The sequence below is a fragment of the Salvia splendens genome, chromosome 2, assembly GCF_004379255.2.
Source record: "Salvia splendens isolate huo1 chromosome 2, SspV2, whole genome shotgun sequence".
Lineage (NCBI taxonomy): Eukaryota > Viridiplantae > Streptophyta > Magnoliopsida > Lamiales > Lamiaceae > Salvia > Salvia splendens.
In genome coordinates, this window is record NC_056033.1 from 13,900,560 (window position 1) to 13,920,217 (window position 19,658).

At 39.3% G+C, this 19,658-nt stretch overlaps 4 long non-coding RNA genes across 4 annotated transcripts; 2 read left to right on the forward strand and 2 right to left on the reverse strand.

Moving 5' to 3' along the window:
* Positions 1-2,976: 2,976 nt before the first annotated feature.
* Positions 2,977-5,531, reverse strand: LOC121789136. The gene is made up of 4 exons (XR_006047984.1): positions 5,256-5,531; positions 5,106-5,183; positions 3,813-3,877; positions 2,977-3,219 (listed from the first exon to the last, which is right to left on the reverse strand). It is a non-coding gene; the product is annotated as an uncharacterized LOC121789136 (long non-coding RNA).
* On the forward strand, positions 3,886-5,833 carry LOC121789143. The gene is made up of 2 exons (XR_006047985.1): positions 3,886-5,000; positions 5,607-5,833. It is a non-coding gene; the product is annotated as an uncharacterized LOC121789143 (long non-coding RNA).
* A 6,436-nt stretch (positions 5,834-12,269) lies between these two features.
* Positions 12,270-14,871, reverse strand: LOC121761539. Its single transcript, XR_006042027.1, has 4 exons — positions 14,551-14,871; positions 14,401-14,478; positions 13,106-13,170; positions 12,270-12,512 (listed from the first exon to the last, which is right to left on the reverse strand). It is a non-coding gene; the product is annotated as an uncharacterized LOC121761539 (long non-coding RNA).
* Positions 13,179-15,127, forward strand: LOC121761546. The gene is made up of 2 exons (XR_006042029.1): positions 13,179-14,295; positions 14,901-15,127. It is a non-coding gene; the product is annotated as an uncharacterized LOC121761546 (long non-coding RNA).
* Positions 15,128-19,658: the final 4,531 nt, after the last annotated feature.

Below are 19,658 nucleotides of genomic sequence, written 5' to 3' on the forward strand. Positions count from 1 at the left end.
GCATAAGTTAAATTCAATTATTTAATTGCGTATCATTTGTCATAGTTGGCGATAAGGTTAGTTATACTTGCACCTCAATTACCAGAACTCTAAACAATACTGGAGTACAATAATATACTAGTTAGGTATGCACACGGTTCGAAAACTGCCGGTTCCGACGTGTGCGAAAACCGCCAGTTCCGGTTCAGAACCGGCGGTTCACAGTTCAAGATTTCCTTGAACCTGAACCGGCCCGCCAAGGTCCCCGGCGGTTCCGGTTCCGGTTCCGGTTAAAAAAACCGGCGGTTCTGGCGGCGGTTCAAATCCGCCGGTTTTTGGCCGAAACAGTCGGTTCCGGGCCGGTTCGGCGGTTCGTAATTTTTTTCTTCACGTTTTAGTGTTTATTTCAACGAGACTACAAGTCACAAGTCACAACTTATAAGTTACAATTTACACTTAATGTTGGACTTGAGCCTTTGGATTGAAAAGATAGTGTATTAGATAATTCCCTTTTATAGCTACTTGTTCCTGGATGTGTTTCTCTTTCTTTCAATGTGAGATAAAACTCCTTATTTATAACTACATGATACATCTCCATCATCTTTGTTTATATTAGTTTATATCTTGACTATCTTCTATTATTACAACTTAACAACAAATATAATTACATAAAGTATTATTCTTTAAGTCTTTATCATTATCGATTTGTTTGTGTAAGTTTATGTGTATGTTAACTAATAAATACCATTATACACATTAAGAGAATAATTATTATACAAATTATATTAATCTAGTGATAACTATAATATGAATAATTATTTATATATATACAAATCATATTACTCAATAATTGTTTATTCTTATCTATCAATAATATATTCACAAATAATAATTTTATTTATATAAATTATACTACATCTATTAGAATAACAACTATTATACAAAATCATACTATTAGTTAGGGATGTCAATCGGGCCAGCCCACCGGGTTTCGGGCCAACCGTATTCGGGTTGCGGGTCAATCGGGTGCGGGCTAATCGGATTGTTATTTTTTCGGGTTATAAAAGTTCAGCCCTAACCCTAAAAGCTCGGGTTTCAGGCTACCGATAAAATTAACATGCGATCTATCCAATAAATAATGGTGAAAATTAGTTATATTTATAAAATGTAAAATATTTAATTATGATAAATTTGAGATATATGCGTAAACTCAAATATTAACATGATCAAATACTAATATTTGAGATTTATGCAACATAAAACATAAACATCAAGAAATTTTAAAGCATGTTTAGAAATTTAAATATATTTTTTTAGTGAAATTGAAGTTTCTAATTCAATTATCTATTATTATATTAATAAAAACTTAATATATAATTTATATATTTAATATATAAAATGGAAAGTTATTTTTTCAGTAATCTGTATTATAAAATAATCAATGAAGTGTCAAATTAGAGTCAAACAAATAGAACAATATAAATTTTATCGGGTTTCCGGGCCAGCCCATCGGGTTTTCGGGTCTGGCCCTAACGGGCTGCGGGTTAATCGGGTGCGGGCTAATCGGGCTGTAATTTTATCGGGCTGGAAATTTTCAGCCCTAACCCTATAAATTTGGCGGGCTATTCGGGTCAGCCCACGGATTGCGGGCTAAATTGACATCCCTACTATTAGTCTACTACTAATATATAAATATATAAACTATATTATACCACTAAACAAATCATTCTTTAGTTATCTATTTTTATCATTATTATACCAATTATATTAATTATTATTTTTTTCACGCTTTAATCAATATATTGAGAAAAATTAGCAACATATTTACATTTAAATCTAATTATTTGAACACGTCCACATTCTATAAATATACAAATAATTAGCAACATGCAACATTCAAATTTAATTAAACTATTCTAGTTGATGCTATTATTATCTATAAATTTGTCTTAGAAAAAGAATCATAACAAAAATAAAGATAAAATTAGTGAATAATAAAATGTAGTAAAAAATAAAGAAAAGTAGAAAACAAAAGAAAGTTTTGTATCCCACATTGGAAAAAGATGAATGAATAATCCAAACATGTAGTTATAAAAGAAACTTCAACATATTTTATCACACATTGAAAGTGAAACAAAAATATTCAAGGATGTCTCTATAAAAGAGAAACAACCTAGAATAGTTTCATAAATTCGCAAGTCCATCAAATATATATGGGCTATTATGAATTTCTTGTATTCATTTATTTGTAAAAATTATTTTTAAATATAAAAATCAATTTTTATAAATAAAAAATATTTTTTTTAAATTTCGGTTGAACCGCCGGTTTAACCGTTGAACCGGCGGTTCCGGTTTCGCATTTCGTTGAACTTGAACCGGACTGTGTGAACCATCGCGCCGGTTCCGATTTATGAACCGGCGGTTCTGAACCGGTGGTTAACCGCCGGTCCGATTCGATTTGTGCATGCCTAATACTAGTATTTGGAATAATATAACTTTTGTTCTCTCAACAACCCCACTAAAGTATATATTTGACTATTTCTAATATCTATTAATCTAAACCATAGTATTTATTGATCTAAACCATATTTATTCATTTAAAATGAAATTGTAAGATTATTTTACTTAGAGGGGATTATGACTCATACGAACCAAATATAATGCATATTATGCATGAGATATTATCTTTTAATTTTTAATTGTAATCAACTCCAACCATTTCAAAAAAATAAATAAAATAAAACATAATCTTTCAAATAGAATGGACCCAAAGGAATGAAATCAATTCATAACACAGAAAAAACTAAAGTATACTCATACTAAGTACTTCCCCATCCACCATTATTTGTCACAAGTTAATCACTAAGATTTTAAGAAATATTAGGGAACATAGGTTGATGAAATGAGTAGAATGTGTGTCACGACCGCCCTTTAGGGTTAATAAATACGGGCGATCGTGATTAAAAGAATTTAATAAATAGACGAAGAGAACTAGGGTTTTAATAAAGAGTTTGACCAATAATTAATATTTAACAACAAAGGGCCAAGAGGTCGACGTTATCCAAATAATTAGGTTCAACGCTAAAAGAATGGTGAGTAAAGACAATGTCTCAGCGGAAGCGTTCAAGAGAAAGAGTGACGTCATGTGTGGAGACACAACGACACTCGTAGTTCACAACTAACCAACCATGCTTCAATTTTAAACTGCTCAACACCACCAACTGCTCGTCGCCGCTCAACCTGCACATAGGGAAAACACATGCAGGGCTGAGTACTTAATATACTCAGTGGGCTTATGCCGAAAACATTTGATGAAAGTTATGTCATCCATACCATAGTGAACTCGAGTTTTACATTTAGAAAAGAAATATCATCGAGTATCACAAACAATTTCATAGACTGGCCAGTCAAAACAATCTCCCCACTTTCTCATCAATCATTCAATCACATCCTCTTTCCATCATTTAATCACATTCTCTTTCCATGGTGCGACGAAAGTGTGGCCACACTATTCGCCCACGAGACCGGCCGACTAGCAAGGACGGCTCACGATCTCACCTGTGTACACTAGCCTGATAGGGTTTTCGGCCCTACTCAGACCCGAATTCGTTTAACATAGCCCTATAGCCTAATGGAGCGAACTCACAAACTAGGCATCAGGCAACAATCTCAACATAGCCCTATAGCCTAATGGAGCGAACTCACAAACTAGGCATCAGACAACAATCTCATCATCAAAACAAACATGGCATGACATAACAATTTAAACCACCCTTATTCCACCATAATCATACTTTTGAAAACGTAAAATAGTTTAGTAAAAGAAAGCCCACCTCGAGTGCTTAATTTGAAATTACGTTCTTTCCTTTGCAATCACGATTCCCTTGCGATGATTCACCTTTAACAATTTATATAATAGGTAAATCAACACATTGTTTCAAACAAATAACTAAAAATGCATGCATTCAAATTAAAGTTATTTATCTCTCGTTTTTTTGATTATTCGGCGGCCGTTTGCGCCCAAAATTCCTCCGTTGGCTCCTCGTATTTTCTTAATGATATCGAATTAGATCCCAAGATTTTCTGAAGCACATGAATTAATCGTCGAAAATACCTTCCCTCGCAAATATATTTATTTCGAAACTTAGGGAAAATTATTTGTACATCGAATTATTCCGAGAATTAACTAAATAATTCCCTATAATTAATTTAATTATTACTAAAAGATTTAATTAGTTATTGGCCCAAAGATTTAATTAAAAGCCCAAGACTTAATTATTTCTCCACCTTATATCTTCAATTTAATTATGAAGCCCCAAAGAAAAAAAAAAGCAAGAGAGCCCAACTAACAAAACATCAATTTTTTTTAATGAGGCCCAATTTCCTTGAAATGAAACAAAAAGCCCAATATACTCATCCCTCCTTTACGCCTCATTCCTTATCTCCATCTTCACCATTTCACAAAAATCCCCAATTCACAACAAATCCCACATTCCCGTCGCTCCACCACAACTCCGCCAGTCGCCGATTCGTCCTCAGCGTTCATCCCGGAGCTCCGCCCTCCGTAGTGCACCGCAGCCGTCGTCGATGTCGGAGTGGAGGTATCTCTCCACCATCGCGTCGATCTTCACGCCGGCGGCCTCTTCCGTTTCTCCGTCGTCGTCGGTTCGGCCACAGCAGCTGCTTCCTCCATCGCATCGTAGGCATCGTTGCCGTCGGCAGTTGAAGCACACAGCCGTCGCTGCTGTTTTCCGCTGTACCCGACGCCGCTGCACAGAGCCGTCGGCTTCTGCTCGCCGGGGTAACGACGCTGTCGTCGACGTCTGTTACAAGCTGCGTTCGCTGCTGTGCAGCCCCCTCGCCGGGAAGGTGCCGGGAGACGCGACGCTGCTGCTGTCTCGCCGGGAAGACGCGACGCCGCTGCTGTCAGCAGCGTCCGTCGGTCAGTCTCTGCCTCTCCGTTGCCCCGATTTACCCCGAAACTGCCCCGACTCCTCCGTTACCAACCCGATTCGTTAAAGGTTAAATCTTTATTCGATTTTGTTTTGATTACCAGATTGTTAGATTGGTTACATAGCTTACGAGATGCACAAAGTTGAGGCTATTGTAGAGGGAAATAGATGTACCTTTGCAGATTGGGAACGAAAAGGCTCGAACAAAAGAGATTTCTGCTTCCGTTTTCTCTTCTCTTAATTTTTCAGTTTCTGACAGAGAAAATTGCAATGGTTTGATTTCCAAACTAGTAGAATAGTGAGAGGGAATGTTTTGAAGATTACCTTGAACTCGGCTAGATTGGAATGGAGAGAAAGGTAGTTTTGTCCTTGCAAGCGGCTTGAGTTCGAATTCGATCTTTGAGTTGCGGCTTGTACTCTATTGAGTGAGAGTTGCTTTGTTCTTGTGAGTCGCTGCAGAGGAATGAAAATAGGGAAGAATGATTGTGAACGAGTATTGTAGAGAGGGGGGTGGTTAATTGATATGGAGAGATTTAGGGAATTGGGAGAGATTCATGGGAGAGAGGGACGGTTTCAACGTGGGAAAGGGAGTGGGGCGATTTTTTTTCTTCTTTTCTTTCTTTCAAATTGGACGTTAGTTTACTTATTTTGATTTGTTTAATATTTTATTTGCAGATCACGGGGGAGGAAAATCTCATCACGGAGGAGGAATATCTCTGAAAAAAAATCTTTATTTAATATTTGAATTAATGTCGGTTGATGATCAATCAACACGGAGAATAAATATTTGATTAGATTAGTTTAATTCGCAGTCCATTGTATTTTATTTTTAAATTGTGCAGTTCACAATTTATTTATCACGGACTGGATTGTTATATTATTTATTCAATTTCTTCGATCCAGCTCGCGAATTGAGTCCAATATATATATACCTCACGGAAAGGAATTATTTTATTCCGCGTAATAATTTATTTCACAACACTCTAGTCCAACAACAATTCTACTCAACAATTAATTAACGGACTTCGCAATAAATATATCATTAATTGCAAGTACTTTAGGGTTCAAAGATTAGGTTTAGAAAAACGGGGCGTTACATCCTACCAACCTTAACAGAAATTTCGTCCCGAAATTTGTTACCCTCAAGTAAAGAATTATGGGTACAAATCCATCATTTTATTCTCATTCTCCCACGTGGTTTCTTCATGCCCATGATTTTCCCAAAGTACTCTCACACAAACAACATGTTTATTTCTCACATTCTGGATCTTTCGGTCCAAAAGATTGAGGTCTCTCCTCGAGGCTCAAATCTGGATTCAAGGCGACTTCTTCGAAACGGATCACGTGCTTCGGGTCGAACACGTATTTTCGTAATTGTAACACATGAAAAACGTTGTGCACATTTCCAAGGTATGGTGGTAACGCCAAACGGTATACAACGGGGCCCACTCTTTCAAGAATTTCATAAGGCCCAATAAATCGCAGCTTCAGTTTGCCCTTGACGCCGAATCGTGTTATCCCTTTTGACGGGGATACTTTCAGGAAAACTTTGTCGCCAGGTTGGAATTGTAAATCAGTTCGTCGGACGTCCGCGTATGATTTTTGTCTGTCTTGAGCTTCTTTTATCCTTTCACGAATTCGCCGCGCGATTCCCACCATTTCTTCAACTGCATCGGGTCCAAGTATTCTTCTCTCGCCAACTTCGTCCTAGTAGAGCAGCGATCTGCACTTTCTTCCGTATAATGCCTCGTACAACGCCATGTTTAACGTTGCCTGGAAGCTATTGTTATAGGCGAACTCGATCAGTGGTAGTGCTGCCTCCCAACTTCCTCCTCGGTCGAGTACCACGGCTCTCAGCATATCTTCGAGAGTTTGGATCGTTCTTTCGGGCTGTCCATCGGTTTGTGGGTGGAAAGTTGTGCTGAAGTTCAATTTGGTTCCAAGCTCCTTTTGTAGACTTATCCAAAATCTTGAGGTGAATTTTGGGTCACGGTCGGACGTGATAGTCACTAGGACTCCATGCAATCGAACTATCTCCCTTATGTAAATTTGAGCTAGTTTATTGGACCCATAGATGATGAGAATCGGTATGAAATGCGCACTCTTGGTAAGTCGATCTATAACTACCCAAATGGCAGTGTTCCCTCTTAGAGTCCTTGGCAAACCTGTCACGAAATCCATGGCGATGTGCTCCCATTTCCACTCTGGAATCTCTAGTGGTTGTAACTTCCCACACGGTCGTTGATGTAGAATCTTCACTTGCTGGCAGACTAAACATCTCTCGAAAAATGATGCTATGTCTCTCCTCATACCATTCCACCAAAAGGAATTCTTCAGATCTTGATACATTTTCGTACTTCTTGGGTGGGCGGTGTAAGGAGTCATGAAACTTCACTCATAACCTCATTTTTTAGTTCCTCGTTATCCGGCATGCATAGTCTTCCTTCAAAAGTAAGGGCATTATCACATTCTTCACTAAAATTCACAGATTGGCCGCTCGCACTTCTACATGAATTTCCCTCATTATCACATCCATCCGTTGTGTTTCCATAATTCTCAACCTTAGATCAGATTCAACAGCTAAGGTGGCGCTTCGCGCTTCTACTGTTTCAGGTGCTCTCACCACTTCCAAACGCATCTTGCTAAACTCGTGTATCAGGCTTTCTTCTCTAGTGAGAAAAGTAGCCAGTTGGGAATGGTCCTTCCGGCTCAAAGCATCTGCCACTACATCTGTTTTCCAGGGTGGTAGTTGATGCCACGATCGTTATCCTTCACCACTTCGAGCCACCTTCGTTGCCGCATGTTCAAATCTTTCTGCTCGAAGAAATACTTCAGGCTTTTGTGATCCGTAAGGATCTCACTTCGAACTCCGTAGAGATTATGTCTCCAAATCTTTAAGGCGTGTACTACCGCTGCTAACTCCAAGTCGTGGATTGGATAGTTCAACTCGTATGGCCTCAATTGTCGTGATGCATAAGCAATCACTTTGTTGTTCTGCATCAACACATTCAAGTCCCACCTTCGAAGCGCATGTGTATACCACGTAGTTCACTCCAGGTTCTGGCACAGCTAGAATCGGTGCACTAGTTAGTTTTTCCTTCAATAGTCGAAAACTTGCCCCACAGTCTGGGGTCCAATTGACTTTTACCCCGTTCTTTAGTTGTTGAGTCATTGGCCTTGCTATCTTAAAAATCCCTCGATGAATCTCCTATAATATTCCGCCAGTCCTAGGAAACTCCGAATATCGTTAGGTGTGGTTGGTGTTTTCCATTTCTGTACAACTTCCACCTTTACGGGGTCTACTCGAATTCCATCTGTGCTCACTAGGTGCCCAAGGAAATTCACTTCTTTGAGCCAAAACTCATACGTATTGAACTTGGCGAAGAGTTTCTCGGCCTCCAACGTATCTAAGGCAGTCCTCAAATGTTCTTCATGTTCCTCTTTGTTCTTTGAGTAGATAAGGACATCGTTTATGAAGAGTAAGACGAACTTGTCCAAGTATGGATGAAACACACGATTCATAAGGTCCATATATACAGCCGGGACATTTGTTAATCCGAAATGCATCACTATAAACTCATAATGACCATATCTAGTTCGGAATGCCGTCTTGGATACATCTTATCGGACTCTATTTGATGGTATTCAGATGTCAATTCCGTTTTCACAAACACACAAACTCCTCGAAGCTAATCAAACGCATCATCTATTCCCGTTAGTGGAGACATGTTCTAAAGTGTCATCTCGTTCTTCCCTCAAAAATTTATGCACACACTCAGCGTTCCGTCATTCTTCAAAAAATAGCATTGTTGCACCCCGAGGTGGCACACTGGCATCTTGAGTTCTTCCAACTCCTTAGTCATCATTTTGTATGTTGTCCTAGATATTTAGGGTTGATCATGGTTCCAAGTCAATTGTAATATACGACTGTCTATCTGTTAGGAAAGGTAATCCAACATGACTTTCTTTTTAACGGTCCTAATCTCATGTCTATAATAGAGACAAACTTATTTTGCCTTTTTCACTTTCGGTCTACTTTATCAAGATGTGAACATATCATTGTAAACTTTTTCCAACATTCCCTCCATCTTCCTCCTATGCGAAAATTCTTATAATAATGTTCCTAATTCTCTACTTTGGTTGAGGAGATGGTGGGGATACCATGCGTTTTTTTTTCGATTCATTTCCTACTCGACATATCTTGACTCGAACGTTTCTCTCTTTGTTGATGGTGTCACCTTGTTAACATACTCTATTTTCTCGACAATTGTCGTATTGTAGCAGTGATCTTTAAATACTCCATCCCTCGCTGCTCACTTAGTTTTATTCATCATCCTCGTATCGATCGATCAACTATTTTCACCTAGATCTTTACACCGTACCAGACGATCAGGCCCATGTGCCTAAAATTTTCTTAACATTTTTTCCTCCTCTCAAATATGTACATAACACGACATTCAATTTCTAGCTTATTACAAGCTGTTCGTAAATGCGAAATATTCCTCGCCTCGTTCTATTGGTCATGTCTACACTTCTGGTTGGTATATCATTTCAGTGTGTGTCGGTCTATAAAACTTATTTCCCTTGTGTATCTTAAAAGATCAAGCTTTTGCATTTCCCTACAATGTTGCATCAAGAACTCCGAATATGTATCAAGAACTCACAATTTAATCAAACAGTCTTAACTTGGATATGGACCGATTTCAAATTATAACAACACTGCTAAAACGTCTTTAAATTGGAAGAGTTTAGAAATCACTCAAGGAAATAAGAATAATAATTTCATCTCTTTTGCTTTAAATCTCCACACTAACTCGCAACAACTGGTTTGGATTATCCCCAACAAAGCTTGAAAGAACATAAGATAGGTCATGAAAATAGGATGAGATAGAAATAGATCTCAATTCCCGAAGTAGGCTACCAAAAGATAATTCAGTTGTCCAATCAATTTTGAAAGGTCCATACAACAATGGATAATGTCCCAAACATGTCATGGCCAGAAATGATAAGTTGCATGAGGATTTAGAAATGTAGGCAGTTTCCACGAAGCAACACTAATCATGGTTCAACGAAGATCAAAATATGGAATAATGATATCACATCAATGGATTCAAAGGTTTGCAACCAACGTGAATTGAACTTTTAGGAAAATAAGCTAGATCAAACACGTTAAGGAAAAAGAGAACACGATAGCCTTAACTTGGTGTTGCTGAAAGAAAAATCATTGAGCATGAAACAATATATGTATTGAAACTGAGCGAAAAAGAATTTCACTTCTGCGAGAAAGAACTTGCCGCCTGCATAGTTACGAAATAAAAAGGTGTACAAAAGTTCTAAGAAGAATATTCCTCATTTGAAGATACATATATGGGAGATGTGATCATACTGAAGGTCATAACTGCAAACAACTTTAGGAGTGAAGTTCAATGCCTGAAGCTCATAAGGTCAAAATATTGTCCTTACGAAAGATGAATCAATGAAGACTACTAATCAAGATGCCCAAAGTTACAAAGGCAAGCACTGATTTTCAAGAACTGAAAGGGAGTCATGACTCGATATACGGAAAAATAATGGACATTACTCGCAAAGCATGAGTCAACCAATGTGTTTAAATAGACAAGGGCTCAGGTTATTCAATATATATCGAAAAGAGTTTAGAATCCAAGTAAGTACTGTTGATTTAAAATCATTCATTCTAGCTACGAAGGTCGCACTCCCTAGTCCATTTTTTTTCACGAGCTTGAACATAGTAACATCGTTCTAAGAAAGCTTGGACTCCAAGTGAGATTCATCGTGTCATTACAACTAATATCAGTAGTCGAAAGCCATATCTTCATAATATTCTTTGCATGTTATAACAGTCATTCTCTTAAAATGTTGTAGTTATACTCGCGCTCTCAATCATGCGATAACGGTCGTTTTCGTCGCATCGCCACTTTTGACATATGATTGGATTTATCTTATTAAAGCGCATGTATGCTCTCTACCTCCGTTGTAGGGTTACCTCATTTCGCATCTCTTCTTGCCTCAAACATTTTCTCGTTTGGAACATCTCTTCAATTTGCACTTCTTCTTTTCTTAAACTCTTTATCATATACTACGTCTTTTCACATTCCCCTTGTTTTTGTCATTGAGGGAAAAACAATACTGAATGTGTAATCATTCAATAAAGTTCGAGTTCACACCACATATTTCCATTTGTCCTATCACTCGGAAAAGTGATATTGCAGTTATCAACAACTAAATTTGATATCGTTCAATCTAACATACTTCTTAGGCACTCTATGGTCGCATACAAAGTTCATAGCGTCATATTTCGCTCCCACCAACTATTTCATAATATACTTCATACTTCAACGCCAATAGACCATCAATTAATACATGTTTCACACATTAAGCTTGCTCCAACAGTTCGCGTCATTCCAAGAAATAGAAAGAAAGAAGAAAGAAAAAAACAAAAAAACTATTCCATGGTCCACTGACCTCCATCCCCACTCTGGATCTACTTGCCTCGTATCTTGACAAAATAGGGGTTCGCCCCAACTTTCGGATTCTCGTTACTTTTTCATTGCTCAGAAAAGTAATAGGTAAGTTTTCAACTTAGAACTACAGTTCGCACAGTCAACTAGGCCTACATCTTAGGCACTCTAAGTTCATAACACATTTCATCATTTCGTAGATAAAAACTCACATTAAAAGTCGTGCATACCCAGACAAACAAGTATTATAACACACAACATTTTCACATCTCAAAGCAAAACACTTTCACACTTTACATTAACATTCAAAATTTTTGAAATAAAATTTTCTTCAAACTCTCACACTTTCCTCAAACTTTCACTTCTCACTTTCAACTTTAGAGTAAGAGTTTTGACTCATACTTAAAGATCTACTTTCATCTTTCATATAAAACCAACAATCCACCGTTCCTCTTCACAACTTGCTCTTTTTTTTCAAACATCAGCAAATACTCTTCTCAACTTGAAATCAATCCCTAATGGAAAGATTCTACTTCCTCGTTCTTATTAAAATTTTCTCCTCTTTCTCAAAATTTTTCTCATCTTCCTTTCTCCAAAACCTTCCCATAAAAGTTTTTCTCACAAAAATATATTACCTCTTTCTTCGCGGTTGGGCATGACGAGTTGTGGTGTTGAGCCTTCGATGTTTATACCTTTAGTCAATTAATACAAGATTAGATTTTGACTCAAAAGACTCTTGGGTCCAGAGCGGAAAGAAACTGAGGCTCTGATACCAAACTGTCACGACCGCCCTTTAGGGTTAATAAATACGGGCGATCGTGATTAAAAGAATTTAATAAATAGACGAAGAGAACTAGGGTTTTAATAAAGAGTTTGACCAATAATTAATATTTAACAACAAAGGGCCAAGAGGTCGACGTTATCCAAATAATTAGGTTCAACGCTAAAAGAATGGTGAGTAAAGACAATGTCTCAGCGGAAGCGTTCAAGAGAAAGAGTGACGTCATGTGTGGAGACACAACGACACTCGTAGTTCACAACTAACCAACCATGCTTCAATTTTAAACTGCTCAACACCACCAACTGCTCGTCGCCGCTCAACCTGCACATAGGGAAAACACATGCAGGGCTGAGTACTTAATATACTCAGTGGGCTTATGCCGAAAACATTTGATGAAAGTTATGTCATCCATACCATAGTGAACTCGAGTTTTACATTTAGAAAAGAAATATCATCGAGTATCACAAACAATTTCATAGACTGGCCAGTCAAAACAATCTCCCCACTTTCTCATCAATCATTCAATCACATCCTCTTTCCATCATTTAATCACATTCTCTTTCCATGGTGCGACGAAAGTGTGGCCACACTATTCGCCCACGAGACCGGCCGACTAGCAAGGACGGCTCACGATCTCACCTGTGTACACTAGCCTGATAGGGTTTTCGGCCCTACTCAGACCCGAATTCGTTTAACATAGCCCTATAGCCTAATGGAGCGAACTCACAAACTAGGCATCAGGCAACAATCTCAACATAGCCCTATAGCCTAATGGAGCGAACTCACAAACTAGGCATCAGACAACAATCTCATCATCAAAACAAACATGGCATGACATAACAATTTAAACCACCCTTATTCCACCATAATCATACTTTTGAAAACGTAAAATAGTTTAGTAAAAGAAAGCCCACCTCGAGTGCTTAATTTGAAATTACGTTCTTTCCTTTGCAATCACGATTCCCTTGCGATGATTCACCTTTAACAATTTATATAATAGGTAAATCAACACATTGTTTCAAACAAATAACTAAAAATGCATGCATTCAAATTAAAGTTATTTATCTCTCGTTTTTTTGATTATTCGGCGGCCGTTTGCGCCCAAAATTCCTCCGTTGGCTCCTCGTATTTTCTTAATGATATCGAATTAGATCCCAAGATTTTCTGAAGCACATGAATTAATCGTCGAAAATACCTTCCCTCGCAAATATATTTATTTCGAAACTTAGGGAAAATTATTTGTACATCGAATTATTCCGAGAATTAACTAAATAATTCCCTATAATTAATTTAATTATTACTAAAAGATTTAATTAGTTATTGGCCCAAAGATTTAATTAAAAGCCCAAGACTTAATTATTTCTCCACCTTATATCTTCAATTTAATTATGAAGCCCCAAAGAAAAAAAAAAAAGCAAGAGAGCCCAACTAACAAAACATCAATTTTTTTTAATGAGGCCCAATTTCCTTGAAATGAAACAAAAAGCCCAATATACTCATCCCTCCTTTACGCCTCATTCCTTATCTCCATCTTCACCATTTCACAAAAATCCCCAATTCACAACAAATCCCACATTCCCGTCGCTCCACCACAACTCCGCCAGTCGCCGATTCGTCCTCAGCGTTCATCCCGGAGCTCCGCCCTCCGTAGTGCACCGCAGCCGTCGTCGATGTCGGAGTGGAGGTATCTCTCCACCATCGCGTCGATCTTCACGCCGGCGGCCTCTTCCGTTTCTCCGTCGTCGTCGGTTCGGCCACAGCAGCTGCTTCCTCCATCGCATCGTAGGCATCGTTGCCGTCGGCAGTTGAAGCACACAGCCGTCGCTGCTGTTTTCCGCTGTACCCGACGCCGCTGCACAGAGCCGTCGGCTTCTGCTCGCCGGGGTAACGACGCTGTCGTCGACGTCTGTTACAAGCTGCGTTCGCTGCTGTGCAGCCCCCTCGCCGGGAAGGTGCCGGGAGACGCGACGCTGCTGCTGTCTCGCCGGGAAGACGCGACGCCGCTGCTGTCAGCAGCGTCCGTCGGTCAGTCTCTGCCTCTCCGTTGCCCCGATTTACCCCGAAACTGCCCCGACTCCTCCGTTACCAACCCGATTCGTTAAAGGTTAAATCTTTATTCGATTTTGTTTTGATTACCAGATTGTTAGATTGGTTACATAGCTTACGAGATGCACAAAGTTGAGGCTATTGTAGAGGGAAATAGATGTACCTTTGCAGATTGGGAACGAAAAGGCTCGAACAAAAGAGATTTCTGCTTCCGTTTTCTCTTCTCTTAATTTTTCAGTTTCTGACAGAGAAAATTGCAATGGTTTGATTTCCAAACTAGTAGAATAGTGAGAGGGAATGTTTTGAAGATTACCTTGAACTCGGCTAGATTGGAATGGAGAGAAAGGTAGTTTTGTCCTTGCAAGCGGCTTGAGTTCGAATTCGATCTTTGAGTTGCGGCTTGTACTCTATTGAGTGAGAGTTGCTTTGTTCTTGTGAGTCGCTGCAGAGGAATGAAAATAGGGAAGAATGATTGTGAACGAGTATTGTAGAGAGGGGGGTGGTTAATTGATATGGAGAGATTTAGGGAATTGGGAGAGATTCATGGGAGAGAGGGACGGTTTCAACGTGGGAAAGGGAGTGGGGCGATTTTTTTCTTCTTTTCTTTCTTTCAAATTGGACGTTAGTTTACTTATTTTGATTTGTTTAATATTTTATTTGCAGATCACGGGGGAGGAAAATCTCATCACGGAGGAGGAATATCTCTGAAAAAAAATCTTTATTTAATATTTGAATTAATGTCGGTTGATGATCAATCAACAGGGAGAATAAATATTTGATTAGATTAGTTTAATTCGCAGTCCATTGTATTTTATTTTTAAATTGTGCAGTTCACAATTTATTTATCACGGACTGGATTGTTATATTATTTATTCAATTTCTTCGATCCAGCTCGCGAATTGAGTCCAATATATATATACCTCACGGAAAGGAATTATTTTATTCCGCGTAATAATTTATTTCACAACACTCTAGTCCAACAACAATTCTACTCAACAATTAATTAACGGACTTCGCAATAAATATATCATTAATTGCAAGTACTTTAGGGTTCAAAGATTAGGTTTAGAAAAACGGGGCGTTACAATGTGAATCTTATTTTTATACATTTGTTTTATTAATAAAATGTGAGTATAATGAGTAAGTCGGATGTAAAGTTTGTTTTTTAAAAAAAGTATTACTAGTAGTATTAGAGAATAGATTAAAAGGAAAATTAGTAATAAATAATGATGGAAGAGAGAAAACTAAGTATATTAGAGAATAGATTAAAAAGGAAAATTAGTGATAAATAATGATGATGAAAGGGATAAGGCCATCCGCAACGCTGTCTCTTATCCGTCTCTTAACCGTCTCATCCCTTAACTATTCATGGGCCCCACTGTACTTTTCACTCCATCTCTTAACTAAGAGACAGAACCTGCAACCCTCCATCTCTTATCCGTCTCTTAACCATCTCATAACTTACTATTCATTTAATTTCATTTTTTCCCAACAAATTCAATTAATAAAAAACACACTTCATTAAATAAAATAAAAATACAACTTAAAATCCTAAAAAAATACATAATTAAATTCGTGGCAAAATAAATAAAAAAATAATTTAAAATACAATTTTATAGAAATTAAAAAAACTACTCCGCCGGTGAATCATCTCCCGAAGGCGGTGGCAGTGCACTCAAGCTACCTGGAGGCGGAATATCAATTTGTCTTGCCATATACTCAATTCCGGCAAGATGGACTTGGTATTGTGGATGCGTCATGTAATAATGGAGTGCTCATTTCAGTTGGAAGAAGAAGAGAAGAAGAAGGAAGCTCGGCTTTGAGCTCGGCTTTGAGTTCGGCTTTGAGCCGAGAAGACAGTTGGTCTTGAGCCGAGAAGCAAAGGAGTTCGGTTTGTGTACCGAGAAAGGAGTTCGGTTTGTGAACCGAGAAGGGAGCTCGGTTGTGAGCCGAAGAGAGTGCTCGGTTGTGAGCCGAAAAGAAAGTTCGGTCTTGAGTCAAGAATAGAGTTCGTCTTGAGCCGAAAAAGAAGAAGCTACAGTTCGGTCTTGAACCGAGAAGGAAGTTCGGCCTAGGGAAACTAGCCGTTGGTGCAGCAGTTAGTTAGCCGAGATGTAGCAGTTATTCTTCTTGCTTTCTTGATTCTTCTTGTAGTTAGTTAGTAGCAGTTGCTACTTGATTGTAGAGCTTTAAATAGCTCAAAACCATGTACGTAGTTAGTAGTGAAAATCAATAAAGAGTTTTCAAGTTTTCTCTCCAAGATTACCATCTTCGATACTCTAAGTGTGAGTGTGTGTTCTTCTGCATTGTGAGTTATCATACAACTGTGAGTGTGTGTGTGATTCACCTGAGTGTGTGAAAGTCTTGTGCGTATTGAGTCCCAACAAGTGGCGCCGTCTGTGGGAAAGGGGATATTGAAGCTGATTTGCAGAGGATCAAACGGTTTCAGAGATGGCAGCAAGGCTTGATGCAGAAAAGTTCACAGGCAAGAATGATTATAGCCTGTGGAAGATGAAGATGAAGGCGGTCTTGATTCAACAAGGCTTGGCCGCAGTTCTTGCAAATACAGAAGAGAAAGGAAAGGCTCCAATGCTTGATGATAAAGCTCAGGCAAAGATGGAGGAGATGCAGCTCAAGGCACATTCTGCAGTGATTCTGTGCCTTGGAGATAAGGTCTTGAGGGAAGTTCAAGAAGCCAAGACTGCGGTGGAGATCTTGAACAGGTTAGATGAAGTTTACCTGGCAAAATCTTTGGCTAACCGGCTGTATCTCAAGAAGAGGCTCTATGCCTATAGTTTTTCTGGTGAAAAATCTATCATAGAGCAGTTGGAGGAGTTCAACAAGATCATTGATGATCTGGGCTCTGTGGATGTTAAAATTTCAGATGAAGACAAGGCCATTCTTACATTGAATGCCTTGCCTAGCTCGTATGACCAGTTGAGTGATGCAATTATCTATGGCAGAGATAAGCCTATCACCTATGCAGAAGTCTACTCGGCCTTGATGGCTAAGGAACTCCAGAAGACTACCAGCAGAAGCTCTGCAAGCTCCAATGTTCAAGCAGCAGAGGCCTTGAATGTGAAGAAGTTCAAAAAGCAGTACTTCAAGAAAAAGTTTGAGGGCTCTAAACCCTCAAGTTCTGATGCTCAGAAGGAAACCAGAGCATGTTTTTGGTGCAAGAAACCAGGGCACTTGAAGAAGGACTGCCATGCCTGGAAGAGAAAACTAGCCTCTGAGGGCCACAACACTTCTGATTGTGTAGAGAGTACTGATCCCCCTGCTCAACTCATGAATGTAAGTGATAATGGGATCAGTCACAGGTGGATAATGGACTCAGGGTGCAGCTTCCATATGTGCCCCAACAAATCTTGGTTTCATGATCTTCAGGAAGCATCAGGGACTGTAGTTCTTGGAAATAACCATGTGTGTCAGATCAAAGGGATAGGGAAAGTGAAGCTAAGTTTGCAAGATGGCTCTATAAAGATCCTAACTGGGGTGAGGTATATTCCGGAAGTGAAAAGAAATCTCATCTCATTGGGAATGCTGGAGGAGAAAGGGTTCACCATATTGATGAGTCAGGGAAAGATGCTTGTGAAATCTGGGAATGCAGTGATGATGGAGGCTGACAGAGAGCACATTCTCTATTATCTGAAGGCTAAGGCCGTTGATGGAGAAAGCAATGCAGTGTCAGATGATTCCATAATGCTATGGCACAAGAGATTGGGCCATCCAGCAGAAGGAAGCTTGAAAGAACTCATCAAGAAGGGCCTGATCTCTGGAGATTTCAACAAGATGGACCCCTGTGAGCAGTGTATACTTGGAAAAGCAAAGAAGGCACCCTATCCTACAGGTATTCACTCTTCTACAGCCCCATTAGACTACATACACAGTGATCTCTGGGGCCCTTCACCTGTAAGCTCAATTGGTGGTGGGAAATACTACCTTGCTATTATTGATGACTACACTAGGAAACTGTGGGTGTACATACTGAAAGAAAAATCAGAGACATTCACAAAATTCAAGATATGGTGTAAAGAGGTGGAGCTAGAGAAGGGAAGGAGTGTTAAATGCCTAAGAACTGACAATGGCTTGGAATTCCTGTCTACTGAGTTTGATCTGTTTTGCAAAGAGAAGGGTATGAAGAGGCACCGCACTGTTCCTGGCAACCCCCAGCAAAATGGTGTTGTGGAGAGGATGAATAGGACTATCCTAGAGAGAGTAAGGTGCTTGTTACTCAGTTCTGGTCTGAGCAACAGATTTTGGGGAGAGGCTGTGTATACAGCAGCCTATCTCATAAATAAGTGTCCATCTACTGCCCTTAAGTCTGAGACTCCTGATTACATGTGGTATGGAGCCCATAGTGACTACTCAAAATACAAGGTGTTTGGGTGTGCAGCCTATGCTCATGCTAGGCAAAGTAAGCTTGAGGCTAGGGCTCTAAAATGCATATTGCTGGGGTATCAGAGGGGTGTTAAGGGGTATAGGCTCTGGTGCATTGAGCCTGGTAGGCAGAAGGTGGTGGTGAGTAGGGATGTTGTGTTCTTGGAGGATCAGATGCCATACTTAAAAAGGAAGCTGGACTCCAATGAAGTTGAGAGTGATTTTCTCAAGGTGGAGCCAGTGGGACTTTGCCAAGGAGCAGGTGGAGCCTCTGACTCAGAAAGTGAGTCTGAACCAGAGGATGATGGTGCTCTAGCTCGAGGTAGAAAAATTGATGAGCCTACAGCAGATTCTGCCAGAGAGTACCAGATAGCAAGAGATAGAGGCAGAAGAAATACAAGACCACCTGAAAGGTTTTCTGATGTGGTCTACTATGCACTTTGTGCTGCTGAGGGCATTGATATTGCAGATCCTCTCACATATAAAGAAGCCATGAAGAGTAAAGACAGAGAAAGGTGGATTGAAGCCATGAATGAGGAAATGGAATCTTTACTCAAGAACAAAACATGGATTTTGGTGGATAAATCCAGACTGACTACAGATGGAAAAGAAAGGAGGCTGATCAGTTGTAAGTGGTTGTTTAAGAAAAAGATTGAGACCACTGATAAAGATAGAATCAGATTCAAGGCAAGGCTGGTGGCTAGGGGCTTCACACAGCAAGAAGGAATTGATTTCAATGAAGTATTTGCTCCAGTTGTTAAGCACACTTCGATTAGGATCTTGTTGGCAGTTGTGAACCAGCTAGACTGGGAGCTACAACAGCTTGATGTGAAGACAGCCTTCCTCAATGGGGATCTAGAGGAGACTATCTTTATGGAACAGCCAGAGGGCTATGTGAAGACTGGAGAAGAAGGCAAGGTGTGCCTGTTACAGAAAAGTCTTTATGGACTTAAGCAAAGTCCTAGACAGTGGAATAAGAAGTTTGATGCACAGATGAAGAAGATTGGCTTCTCCAAATCAGAATATGATGATTGTATTTAC